Here is a 13761-nt window from a genome sequence, read left to right as displayed (position 1 = left end):
TTTTTTTTTTTTTTTTTTTTTTTGAGACAGGGTTAGTTGAGACTGACCTGGTACTCAACTATACAGCCTGGGCTGGTCTCAAACTCACAGCAATCCTCCTATTTCAGCCTCCCAAGTTCTGGGATTAAAGGGATGCGCCACCATGCCCGGCTACTTCAGCTTTCTTTAAAAGACTCAGTAAATGTTTTCTGAAACCACAGAATACATATATTTTTATTTTGACCTAAATTTGTAAGTCCCAGTGTAAGTGTTGTTTCTGATGATAGATGTAAAATGAAATTTCATTTGTAATTGGGAAAAATCCAATAAAAAGAATATTCATATAGAAAATACCTAATACCTTTAATAAAAATTGATATGAAAATAAATAAATAATAAAAGGTGAGAATCACTCTCTGGACTGAGAAATAAGGAGTGAAAATATATTCATGTTTCTCTTCTTACTGTTACCCATAGGCAACTTACCAGCCAGTCCTTTTCCCTCTATCCTCCAGGTATTAAAAGCAAAGCTTCACATAGTGTTGATTAAATAGATGGAAACATAAGCTGAGAACTGGAGTGCAGTGACAAAATGACATCTTGGTAAACCCAAAAAAATGAATGGCCAGGCCGGAGATTTAGCTCAGTGGTGCTGCTGCCCTCCTGCCTCGCAAGCACAAAGTCTTGAGTTAGATCCCCAATACCAAAAAAAAAAGAGGAATGGCCAAGGTGCCAGGCAGTCAGGGCAAGCCAGATAAGTAGGGTATGTGGCATTATTGCAGGGGTAAGAAAATCAGTCTGTGCAAAAAGTAGAGTCTCAGTGTCGAGCTGGATTTTAAGCCCGAGAGGAGCTTCAAGTTCTCCCAAACTGGCAGCATGTCAACCTGATGATCTTGCGCTGAACTGAGCACAGATGACAAGTACCTCAGGTGGAGTAGGTTCCTGGGTGTCATCAACATTCAAACAATAGCTCTTAACAGTTTAATGTATCTAAAAATATAATTCATTAGGATGTTTATGATAGCATTTTTGTGACAGGGAAAAATCAGAAACGTCCTAGGAATCCATTGATGGGGAAGGTTGATTGCTTTTGTTTGTTATGTGGAACATCTCAGGATACATAAATTTTTTGTTGTTGTTGTTACCGGGGGTCGAACTCAGGTCCTTGTGCTTGTGAGGCAGGCGACAGAACCACTGAGCTAAATCCCCAGCCCCACATAAAAAATTTTATGTTGGTATAATTAATGCTGAGTAACAACCTAAAAATCTGAACCACTGAGCTAAATCCCCGGCCCCCGACCCCTTTATTTTTTATTTTGAGGCAGCCTCTCAGTCACTAAAACTAGGCTCAAACCTGCACCCCTTCTGCCATAATCTCCCCAAGTTCTGGAATGCAGGTATGTGCTGCCATTCCCAGCTAAAAGTAGGTACAAGTGAATAAACCTAAGAATTACATACGTCAGAAGACCAGAGACACAGAAAATTTTTTGAGTTTGGTGATGAGCTGTGGGAAAAAGCAATGCAGCCAGGGTAGCATAACTGAGGACAGCTAACTTTCATTTCTTAACCTGGATGATGGGTACACAAATGCTCACATAGGTACCTGTGTTCCTTTTAAGTATGTTTTCTAATTTGTAAGTTTGGTTTCTTGCATCTCAGGTGGTAGTAAAGTATATGGCAATGACCCCCTAGGCCTTCCTGTCTCTCAAACTGAGGAGACTTTCAATGCTTTTCACAACAGCCCAGTGTCACTTTAACTCTTTGCTCAGGTCATTCCTTCTTCCAGGAAAGCCACTTTTCCTCTGCTCTGCCGGACCAGGCCTCACCTGCTCTGTCGGACCATGCCTCACCTGCTCTGCCCAGCCTAGCTGATGGCCTGCCCTTCTCTTTCCAGTTCAGCCACAGGGATGCATTTTCTGAGATTTTTCCTAGCCCAATGATAGCCATATACACGTCCACCTCACCCAGGATGTTTCTAGGCACATAGCCTGTGATACGTGTACCACTGTCTTCTCTTTTTGTGAATATTATGTATCAAATTAGGTTGTGAGTTACCTGTAAAGGAATAGAGGAACTCAGAGTGAAGGATTTTTTGTGAAGTTTTTGGTTTGCTGCCCACTTCATGCCCTGCCAGAGTTGTTTTCTCCCTTTTCTTAGAAATATTGACAAGATGTGATATACCAGTTTTCTGCCTTAGGCTGGAGTATCAGAATCTTGGGGGTTAGTATAATTTACAAAATCACTCAAAAATACAGGGCTTCATCATGTTCAAAACCCAGGAACTGAATATATTTTTCTTCTTCTGATAACTTGGTATCCCTTATTCTCTGAGCTCAAAAACCAAATATATTCAAACAGTATAAAATATGCCTCATTTTGTAATATAAATTCAGATAAAAATCCTGATCAAATCTTCATAGTACCGGATGTGTTGGTACACACCTGTAATCTCAGCACTCAAGAGGCTGAGGCAAGAGGATCATCATGAGTTTGAGGCCAGCCTGGGCTATGTAGTGAGTTCAAGGCCAGTCTGAGCTACATAGCGAAACCATGTCTCCAAAGGGAGGAAAATCTTCATAGAAACAAATTGTCAGTCAGTGTCCTAAGGGATGTAAATGTCCATTTAGTAAAGGAGCCTTGTGAGGTTTAATGCCAGTTTTACAGATGAGGAAAACAGAAAGCTTAAATTTGCCTCCACAAATTCCTCCAGTACCTGGCTTATTTGAAGCTTTCAGGCAGTGATGGCTGCTATTAATTAGTTGGTGGGAATTGAGTAAGAGAACCTGAAGATGAGTTGAGCAACGACTCAGGTCTGCTTCCTCAGAAAAAGCCACCATCTTTGTGGTGTTTTTCATGCCTTGTTGCTGCTGCATCAGTGCTTGCCCAACTGCTTGCTGAAATATGCAATTAAAGAAAGAAAGGCTCTCTCCTTGAGTACCAGGAGATTGTAAAGTCTTGTTTGCCTTTTGTGCTCAACCAGAACAAGTGCATTTGGATTTCAGAGCTTTGGATATTCCAACCCTCAGCCTGTCTGGACACCACGAAATGTGGACTAAGTGGCCCTTGGTTTCTAAGGCAGTGCACAAACATTTATGAACCACACTGTGCACAGCTGTGAGTAATTGGCCTTCAAGGGAGATCATCTCCCATTGTCCAGAACCAAGGTGCTTCCCCTTGAATGGCAGTGTATCATGACGGGTAAAGATCTCCAGGAGCTTAGAATGGAGTCTGAGGTCTCACCTCCCCATCCACCTAGCAGAAGGTTTAATCCTTTCCGAATAACTTGGTTTCTCTTAGCCTTGTCTCCCTAGGCCACATCCCCTTCCCCAAATGTCTGGTTTTGGTTATGAGTACAATAAAGTCCCACATTGACCCCTATCATAGAATTACATGAAAGGATCTTTTTAAATACCCTGCCCAAGAGCTTCATCCCTCCAGATCTAGATAGAGAAGGAGCCTCCCAGAGCCCCATGAAGCATGAGAAGGTTCAGAGACTTAGAGTGAAAGGCTGCCGAGGTGGGACTTCATGGTTGAAGACAAATGGTTGGAACTTCAGTTCCGAGTGCAGCCCTGCCTGACAAGACCTGCTGCATCTCAGCAGTGGACCTAGAAACTCAAGAACAGCACCAGATCAGGCACTCAATGGCAAAGCCAGGGGACAGTATTAGGACAAGCTTAGAGTGACCCAAGGCAACCCTCTCCTTCACCATGAAGCCATAGGAGCCTCCCCTTTCTCACACTCCCAGATACCACCATGGCAGGATGAAAAGGAAAGGAAAGCAGATCTGAAAAATAGCTCTTAACTAAGACCAAGTTATCACTGAGATGATTTGAACCAAGGCAATTCAATAGGCAAGTCTAAGATTACCCTTCTCACACAGCAGAGCAAATGCTCATGAAAATGATGAGATTTTAGAAAGCAAAGAAGCTTCATGTCTGTCTGCCTCAGAAAGAGAAAATGCGGATCCCTGCTCTGAATTTTTGGGCTTTGAACTCTGGGGTAGATATATGAAATGTCCAAAGGCTGAAAATATAGTTCAGTGTAGTGCTCTTGCCTAACATTCCTGAGGCCCTTTGTTCAATCACCCACCCAGCAAAAAACAAAAAGAAAGAGAAAAGAAAAGAGAAGCGTCCAGTGACAGCCAACACTTTAGTGAAGCTGGACAACCCCAAAGCAAGTGGTAGAGCAGACAGGGGACTTTTGCAACAAGAGCAGTAATGACCCAGGGCAGGCTGCGAGCCCAAGGTTTAGAAGGAAAGAGGGCAAGACCCACAGAAGAGCAAGGAGGAAAACTCATAGACATGTGGGCTGTGGTTGCATGAGGGTGCAGGGACAAACCCATTTGGCTCATTAGGACTCTTGATTGCTAGTGAGAGAAAATCCAAACTGCATTAGGATGCTAGCTATTTCTTCTGCTATTGCAATAGCTAAATAGAAGTTTGTTTTTCTCTTAGTAGAAGCCACTAAGGCTGAAAGTTCGACTCCACAGTGTCACTGCCACCCTCATGATGCAGCCGTTAGCTCCCACCTCCACACCCATGATCCCACGAGTGGGAAGGGAAAGCAGAAGACACACAGCTTTCTGTGAAGTCAGAAACCAAAATTCGCACATATCACTTCTTCTTGCATCCATGGTCCACAACTTAATCCCCAGGGCATACCATAAGGCCCCAGTTAGCTGGGGCCACAGAGATGTTGTGAAATACTCAACCTTAAAATTAGGGTCAGACTGCAGTTCAGTATTTAGTCTTTATTCATACGGGTCAGCTATATTTGGCAAATCTGTGCTGGATTCAGCTGTGTGTTGGTGCCAGACTGCAGCTTGGATTCAAGTCTGCTCCATATGTCTCTTGTCTTCTGCCACCAACAAATGACCCAGGGCATACTCTCTACATGGTAATAACTCTCATGGGACTAGCAGCACACGTATGCCTTCACAAGTCATGTATGTACACAGGAGCTGTGTGGACAGATAGGCCTGGGACAAGCCTGATAAGCCCTTTTGTGTCTGCATTTACCTACCCTGGGGAAGGATGATAAGAAGAAAAAGGACTGAGCCCTGCAGCTGCACAGGCAAACTTAAAGCCTCTGCTACATCATGGATACCAGCGACCATCGTTCAGTGTGCATTGTATAGCTAAGTCCAACATCCATGAAGTCAGAAGTGTACTAGTCCCATGGAGGAAAATTTTTATGAATAATAATCTAGTCTGCCAATCCAAGCTGCATAGAACTCTGAGAAATACGGTCTTGAGCAAGGTAATCTTGTGCCCAGTTAAAACTCTGGAGTTCTATTCCTAAAGAAAGGGACAATTCAATTCCCCAGTACAAAAAGGAAAAAGGAAGGGACACTAATTTCTGAGAACAGTATCTGCTATGAGTATCAATGGGCCACTCCTATTCCATTTTAATAGAATCAGCATTGTGTTCCCTGATTCTAGCAGAATTCTTCCTTTTGACATCAAAATTTCCAAACTAACTAAGCTCAGAGTTGCAGAGCTGGGAAGCAGAAACATTTGTAGTAAGCCAGGCATGGTGGCACACACCTGTAATCCAAGCACTCCAGAGGCTGAGGCAAAAGGTTTGCTGCAATTTCAAGGCCAGCCTGAGCTACGTGGTGAGTTCAAGGTCTGAACTACATAGTGAGATCCTGTCTCAAGAAACAAAAACAAAAAAAGCACTTGTGGTTTGATATAACAGTGAGCACACCAGTAATAACCTTTAACCCTTACTCATTTATTTCTTTTTTATTTTTAAAATTGCTTTATATCTTTATCAATTTTTACTTATTAATTAAAGTGATGCTGGGCCAGGGATTTAGCTCAGTAATGCTGTCACCTGCCTCACAAGCACAAGGTCCTGAGTTTGATCCCTGGTACCAAAACAAAAAAAAAAAAAAAAAAATTATTAAAGCTATGCATTCTTCTGTGAGTAGATGGCACCATGTTTTGCTGCTGATTTAAGGCTTATGAATTAAGACTTCAGTAGACCAGTCTACTGTTCTGCCAACCCAGCTTTCTCTGGATCACAGCACATGTGATAAAACTGGGAATTCTAGGAGTTGGAGGCCACTGTCATATTTTGCCTTAAAAATGTCCCATGAGATATCAGGGTAATGGAAAAGGCATCCTACAATGAATTAATTATAAAATGGTAGTTCTTGCAGATATGCTGTAGACAGTGGAGGCAAATCCATGCCCAAGATATGTGTCTATTCCTGCAAAGACAACCAACATGTAGAAAAAGGGCAAAGAGCCAGAAGCCCAGCCAGGTCTCCTTGAAATGGTGGCATTTCTGGGCTCAGCACAGCCTCTGAATAAACATTGGGCACCTAATAGCAATGTTGAAGTATAGAAGAGAGAATCATGCTTGAGATAAGAAAAGAAAAGATATAATAACCAGAGTGGAAATCAACAGTAAGCAAAAATGACAGAGAAAAATGATGAATCATAATTTGATTTTTCTAGAAATAAAGTGTATAGAATTGTTAAATCTATGACAAGACTGGTCAGGAAGAAAAGACACAAATTATCAGTATCAGGAATGAGTGAAGTGATACCACTTCAAGTTTTACACATATTAAAAAGATAAATGAAACTATTATGAGCAACTTTATAGCAATAAATTTAACAACTGAGATGAAATATCTTTCTTTGTAAGATACAAACTACAGGGAAAAGGAAACAAGGGAAAAGAAAAAATGTGAAAAAAGGAATAAAATGGAAACAAAGTCTTTGTAAATAAGGAAGGGTGAAGGGGGTTGAAGGGAGGGCAACGGTATGGGAAAAATTAAGAACCATGACATATCGTGTAAAAGTACAAGATCCCAAAGATAAATGTAAATGTATGGTTTGCTTTAAATGTGCTAATAAACTACAGGGGGGAAAAGTTCAGCTAAGAAGAAATAGACCACCTGCATAGACCTAAACCTATTAAAAACATTGGAGTTTGTCTGTAAAATGACTCCCACAAAGAAAAATGTGTACTGGCTGGATGGGTGTAGTGAGGGCAGGTCCACTCTCTGACTTCATGTGCAGGTTCCTTCCCCAACACCCTGGCCCTTTGCAAGTGGGCCCAGCAAACAAGCACTGGAGTGTCTGAGGATGAGGCCAACTAATGTCCCCAGGTTGTGCCATCCATCTTGTCCTGCCCATGAGGTCTCCTCCATGTAGATAGCCTTGAAGCATTTATATGGGGTGTGAGTATGGTCACACTTTTCACATTGCGAGAAGTCAATCCATATATCTCTCTACTCTAGCTCCTTGTCACCAATCTTCTAATATGTTCTTTCTGGATCCCTGAACAGCTGGCCCACAAAGTCAAGTCAGCTCTGAACCCCAGGTAGATCTGCAGCAATCCTGCCCACTAGGGTGGGGGAGAGGGGCATCCCTTCACCACTGGCTTTTGAAACCACTCCAGAGTGGGCTAGGTGCAATAGCTCTAGCCCTTGGCTGGTTCTATCACCCTGTGCGGGTCCCGCCACCCCCCAGAGACCCCTGTTTGTTTCCTGTACTTACTGGTCACCTGTGTTCCCTCTGAGGGTTAGTAAAATACTGGAGGAGACACAGCAGCAGTATTTCCAATGATGACGTTCCCTGTGCCTTTGGACCTGCTTCATGTATACCATTTCCACTGCACAAAGGCAAGCTAAAGTGCCTGTCTAATTTGACAGACCAATGAACTAAGTAACACCCAGGTCAGGACAGGTATTTAGGGTTGGCTGACTCTCCCTGGGGTTCATCCTCTACTTGTACTTTATCCCATGCACCACCAGTGATCATTTACTCATTTGTGATGGTACTGCATTCCATAGATTGCCAAGGTGGCATTTTCCCCCTGCAAAGAGGATATCTCTGGTCTCCATATATGTTTGAGTAACTCAGTTCTGGCCATTCCTGATACCATTTATTGTGTTAGTCATGACCCAACAGGAAATGAACGGTAAAGTCAAGATGGTAAGTTGAAATAGTTTAATGAGAGAGCTATTTGCAAAGGCAATCGCAGGGAGAAGGGAACCAAAAAGGACTAGTACAGTACTGCAGGTAGGCTGGCAAACCAGGGATCCATGATCGTCTGAGGCCTGAAGGAGCAAGAAATGGAGGACTACTGGAACCAGAAGTGTAAGTGAAGAAGAACCTGTACCCTTTGGTCAAGAGATCTGGTCAGCACTCAGCAACCCCATAAGCAAAGAGTCTGAGTTCATTTTCTTTCTGCTTGCTGATCTCCTGCTGGTGCCGCCCATGGCCCCAATCCAACAATAAAGAGCAAGGGAAGCCTGCTGATAGGATCCTTAACGGTGAATATCTTAGGGCCCAGAGCCTGGTGGAGAACAAGGGGAGGGGATATAGAAAAGACAGACAATAACCTGCACACAAGCCGAACAGATGGGGAATGTGCTGGCTCACCTATCTGAAAATTCCAGCAGGGGTTTGCATGATGTCAGTCAATTTCTGGTTTGCCTCCTTTTATGGTTTTCCTACATGGACAGTCCTATCACATTCCAGAGTGGCTCCAGAACAGCGTTTTCCATTCAAACGCAGCAGGGGCTTTAGTGTATTTCCCTAACTCCGGTTGGTTCAGGAGACGTGCCTCAACCAATCATAAAGCTCAGAAGTAGGAGAGGGGCCGCTTGGTATAGATGGGAGTCTGAAGCTGGGACTGAGGACGTCAGAGAACGGAGTTTGAATTAGAGGAGGGACGCTGACACTGGGTACCAAAACACTACGACCCTATAGCTCTTTCCCCAAATGTGCAGGGCAGAGCTCTTCAGATTTCTCTACCTGTGAATCACTGAGGGAGACAACCAAAGTGCAGATCTGAAGTAGGGGCTGAGAGTCGTCATTTCTAACCTTGCACATCGATGCTCTTGGCCCAGGGCCCACACTGTGTAGCCAGGTTCCAAAGCTGCTCAATCTAATAAGGTAGCCACCAGTTCCAAACTGATGATGTGCTGTAAGCATGAAATGCACACTAGATTCTAAGGCTCGATATGAAAAAATGTAAAAATATCATTAATAGTTTAAAAATAGATTTGCATATTGAAATGATAATTTAGATGTATTGGACCAAATTAAATATATTATTACAATTCATGTCACTTCCATTCTTTAGTTACTTTTTATTTCCACCTGCAATACTAGGGAATAAACACGGGTCCTTGTACATACTAGGCAAGCAATCCACCACTAGGCTGTACCCAGTGCCTCTTTTTACTTTTTTTTAAAAGTTGTTACTGCAAAATTTAGAATCACACATACGTCTCAGATTGTATTTCTACTGAATAGTGATGCTCTGGAAAGAGGTAAATCTGAAGTCAGTGAGGCTCACGTTCTAAACACATGTTCCTCTTCACTTAGGGATAAGCTAGCAGAGCCAAACCGCCCCAGAGAGGATATGAGGCTGCCCTCAGGGACCTTGGCCTTGAAGCAGGCCCTCAGAGGTGGGTCCTGGCCAGTTGAATTGATGCTTGTGTGCTTCGGATAGAGGCCCCTGGAACGGATCTGGAGGGGTTTGATCTGAGGAAAGAGGAAATTTGGAGACCACAGAGTCCCTCCTGCTGGTTAGGTGTCACTTCCTTTCTCATTTTTCTGTGAGCAGTTGTCTGAAGTAGAAATGGCAGCTATGCTGTTCCACTTCTGTATTCCACCTCGAATGTAACCACTAAACTAATCTACTCTGGTCCAGCAATCCTTCCCACCAGACACAGCACAGAGACCCGCTGCAGTTGAGTTCTAGGGACCCAATCACTCCTCCTATGTCTGGCCCTGTCTGGCCTGTATGGCCATAATGCCTCTTGCTTTCCCCACCCACATACTTTATTCCCTTACTTCTTGAATCTCCCGTTCCTCCTACTGATCTCCACCTGCCCATTCCACCAGCTTTAAGAGCCCACCGCCAGGACATCTGCTTCCAGAAGCCCTATGAAGATGACCAGCCCACGGAGGCCTGTTTTCAGAACTTGTAGAACTTGCTGTCTTTAGCACAGGCCCTTACATCTGCTGCCCAGTGCTCTGCTCTCTGACTCCGGTATATTCCATTTGTGCATTGGATCTTTCTCTGGGCTTTAGGTTGGTTCTTTCACTGTGCTTAGCTTACCTTTACATTGTCCCTTTGGCCTGGACCAATGAAATAAGCAGGTCCTCAAACAACAGCTTTGTAGAAAATGTGATTGTACACTCCTGTAATCCAAGGAGGATCCCAAGTTCAAGCCCAGCCTTGGGGACTTAATGCAACTCTATCTCAAAATTGGGGGGAAAAAGTAGCTCAGGGGAAAGGCTCTAGATTCAATCCCCAGTACAATGTAAATAAATAAACAAATACAAAAATTGAGTTATAAAATGAACCTCCAATTCAGCAACTAATAATGGTCACATTTACGTCATATAAACTATTTTTTCCCTTGTAAGTTGCCTAGATATTTATTTATTTGTTTGTTTGTTTTTTGGTACTGGGGATTGAATTTAGGTCTTGTGGTTGTGAGGCCAGCACCGGAACCACTGAGCTAAATCCCCGGTCCGCCTAGATATTTAAAGACAAATCTCAGACACCAGTCATTTCAAACCAATATACTTTGGAATTGGCTAATGATAGATATGGAAATTTTAAAAAATATATTACCACTATGATATTGTCATTGGGGGGTGCCTGGGATCAAACTCAGGACCTTGTGCTTACCTGGCAGACATGGCACCACTGAGCTACATCCCCAGCCCATGATACTGACACATTTAACAAAATCTATAATAATTCTTTGGCATCACCAAATACCCACATTTCTCTAATTATTCTCAGAATATCTCTTTCTGTTATAAAAAAATACACATGACATAAAATGTATTACTTTAACCATTTTTATTTTTTGGGTTTTTGTTTTTGTTTTGGTACCTGAGATCAAATTCAGGACCTAGCACTTGTGAGGCAGGTGGTGGAACAACTGAACTAAATCCTCGGCCCCTACTTTAACCATTTTAAGCATATACTTCAGGAATACTGTGTATATTCGCATTGCTGTATAACCAGTCTCCTGACCTCTGTTCATCTTGAAAAACAAAAATTCTATATCCATTGAATAACAGCTCCCCATTCCTCCCTCCTCCAGTCCCTGACAGCCACCATTTTACTTTTGTCTCTATGAATTTGTTTACTCTAGAGACTTCAGAATCATACATTTGTTCATTTGTGAATGGCCTATTGAGCTTAGTACAAGGTTTGTTAATGTTACAATCAGGCTGGGGATTTAGCTCAGTGGCACTACCCCTGCCTAGCAAGCACAAGGTCCTGAGTTTGATCCCTGGTACTGAAAAAAAAAAAAAAAAAAAAAGAGAAAAATGGAAAAAAAAAGAAACAACACTGTTAATGTTGTAGTATATGCTGGGTGTTCTTCCTTTCAAAGGCTGAATGATATCCGTTGTAGGTATACACCACATTTTGTTTATCCATTCATCAGTCAATAGTCACTGGGTCACTTTCACCTTTTTGTCCACTGTGAATAAAACTGCTACAAACATGAGTATACGTGCATCTCTTCAAGACCCTGTTTTTCATTCTTTGGGATATATACTTATTAGTGGAATTGCTAGATCATATGACAATTCCCTTAGTTTCTTGAGGAACTGCTTCTTGTCCCTACCAATAGAGCACAGTGATTGTTTTGTTTTGTTTTGTTTTTTGAAACAGGGTCTCACTATGTAGTGCAGGCTGGCCTTGAACTCACTATGTAGCCCAAGCTGGACTCAAACTCACAGTGATCCTGAGTGCTGGGATTACAGATGTGCTCAACATTCTAATTTCTTTTCACTTTCACTAATTCTTGTTGTATTCTGGACTTTTGATAGTAGCCATCTGAATGGTTGTGATGTGGCACCTATCTTAATGTAGTTCTGGTTGGATTTCTCTGGCTACTGATGTTGAACACCTTTTCCTGTACCTATTTTCCATTTGTACACCTTCTGTGGAGAAATGTCTATTCAAGTTGTTTGCCCATTTTTTAATAACACTGTCTCTTTGTTATTGAGCTATATAGGGTTTTTTTTTTTACATACTATTTCTGATTAACTGTAATCTCCCCTTCTGAAGGTTTATTTACCCACAACCAACCTTGGTCTGAAAATATTAGTGGGAAATTCTAGAAATAAGCAATTTTTGATTTTTTAGTTGAGCATCATTCTAGTAGCAGGATGAAATCTCTCGCTGTCCTGATTTCTTCCGAAATGGACAGGAAGCCTTCCCTTTGTCTAATGTCTCCATGATGTGCACACTGCCTGCCTGTTGATCACTTTGTAACTGTATTGGCAATGAGACCCAAATCAAGATATCACCATACTTCTATAGAGGGTTTGGTACTATCTACAATCTCAGATATCTACCATCTCAGACATCCACCGGAGCCTTGGAACATGTGCCCTATAGATAAGAGGAGGATAACTGTAAATTCTGGATGAATCTCCTTGACCTGAGATTATTTTTTTACACTTGGTCTGTGCAAATCACAAGCCAACAAAGTAACCTTATACTATTACATCTTGTTATAACTAAATCTGCAGGAAATCCCTGTTTTTCTCTCTCTTGTCAATAACTTGTGGAAAAGTCCACATCTATTTTCACACCGAATGGAGCGGGGGGGTGAAGGGAGGGCAGAGACAAGGGGAAATAATGAGAACCAAGATCAAGATCCCAATGACGAATGTACTGTCTACCTAAAATGTACTAATAAACTCAATGAGAGAGAGAAAAAAATAATAATATTTTCACACTGAATTGCCCTTTTATATTTTAACTTTGTTTCTACTCTCCAAAACTTCCTGCTTTTGTCTTTGGAAATTATAGCAGTGAATCTTCCCAATGGCACCAAACCCAGGTCCATCTCCCTGGATGTGGGCAGCACAAGTTAGATCCTGGAGAAGGTCCCAGGGGAAAATGGAGGGAAAAGTCCTGCCTCAGGGATGCTGTGATACACAGAGCCCTCTCAGTTGTGCCCAAAGACCAGGAGCCAGGCCAGGGAGCCCATAGCAGGAAGGTGGCCCAGGAGCCCTTAGGGAAAACTCCATTCACCTCAGCACTCTGACATGGCACTGAAGTTTGTCTCCAGGATTAGGATTATGGCCAGAGTTTTTGGTTGTTTGTATTTTCAAAATCGAGATGGGTGTTGTGGTGCATACCTGTAATTTTAGCACATGGGAGGCTGAGACAAGAGTGCCGCAAGTTTGAGGTCAGCCTGGGGTACACAGTGAGTTCAAGGCCAGCCTGAAATAAAAAGCACAACCCTATCTCAAAAAACAAAACAAAACAAAACAAAACAAAATAAAAAAACTTCTAGATTGAACAGTGAAATAATAGTATATTTCCCTTCAAAAATAGTCAGTAGCTTTGCTTGACACAGATAGGACCAAGGAAGACATCTGTAACAGCTGAGTCCTCAGGAGATGTGGGAAGAGAGTGGGGTTCCCCAGGCCCCTGAACCTAGAAGGGCAGTTTGTGCTCACTGGAGGAGCCAGGACCCAGGTATGGCAGAATCCAAAAAAGACCCAGCCTGGCAAGAGGAAATAGGCTCTAAGAATCTGGGGCTCAGGCCAGTGCTCTTGGATCTGCCTGCCACCCTGCTGAGGCCTGGGCCAGAAAGAAAGGGCCCAGCTGTCTGGAAGCCCCTGCCCACCCCCATAGAAACCTGCCCAACAGACCAGCTCCCCTACCTGGGAAAGTCTCACCCCAGGTTACTGCTTTGAAACCCTACATATGTGCACGCACACACACACACGCAAATGCACTTTCCCAAAACAGAATAT

This window comes from Fukomys damarensis, unplaced genomic scaffold (assembly GCF_012274545.1).
Source record: "Fukomys damarensis isolate Sample0158 unplaced genomic scaffold, DMR_v1.0_HiC HiC_scaffold_24, whole genome shotgun sequence".
NCBI classification, from domain to species: Eukaryota; Metazoa; Chordata; class Mammalia; order Rodentia; family Bathyergidae; genus Fukomys; species Fukomys damarensis.
The sequence above is the reverse complement of the archived record's forward strand: the minus strand, read 5'-3'. Positions refer to the sequence as shown.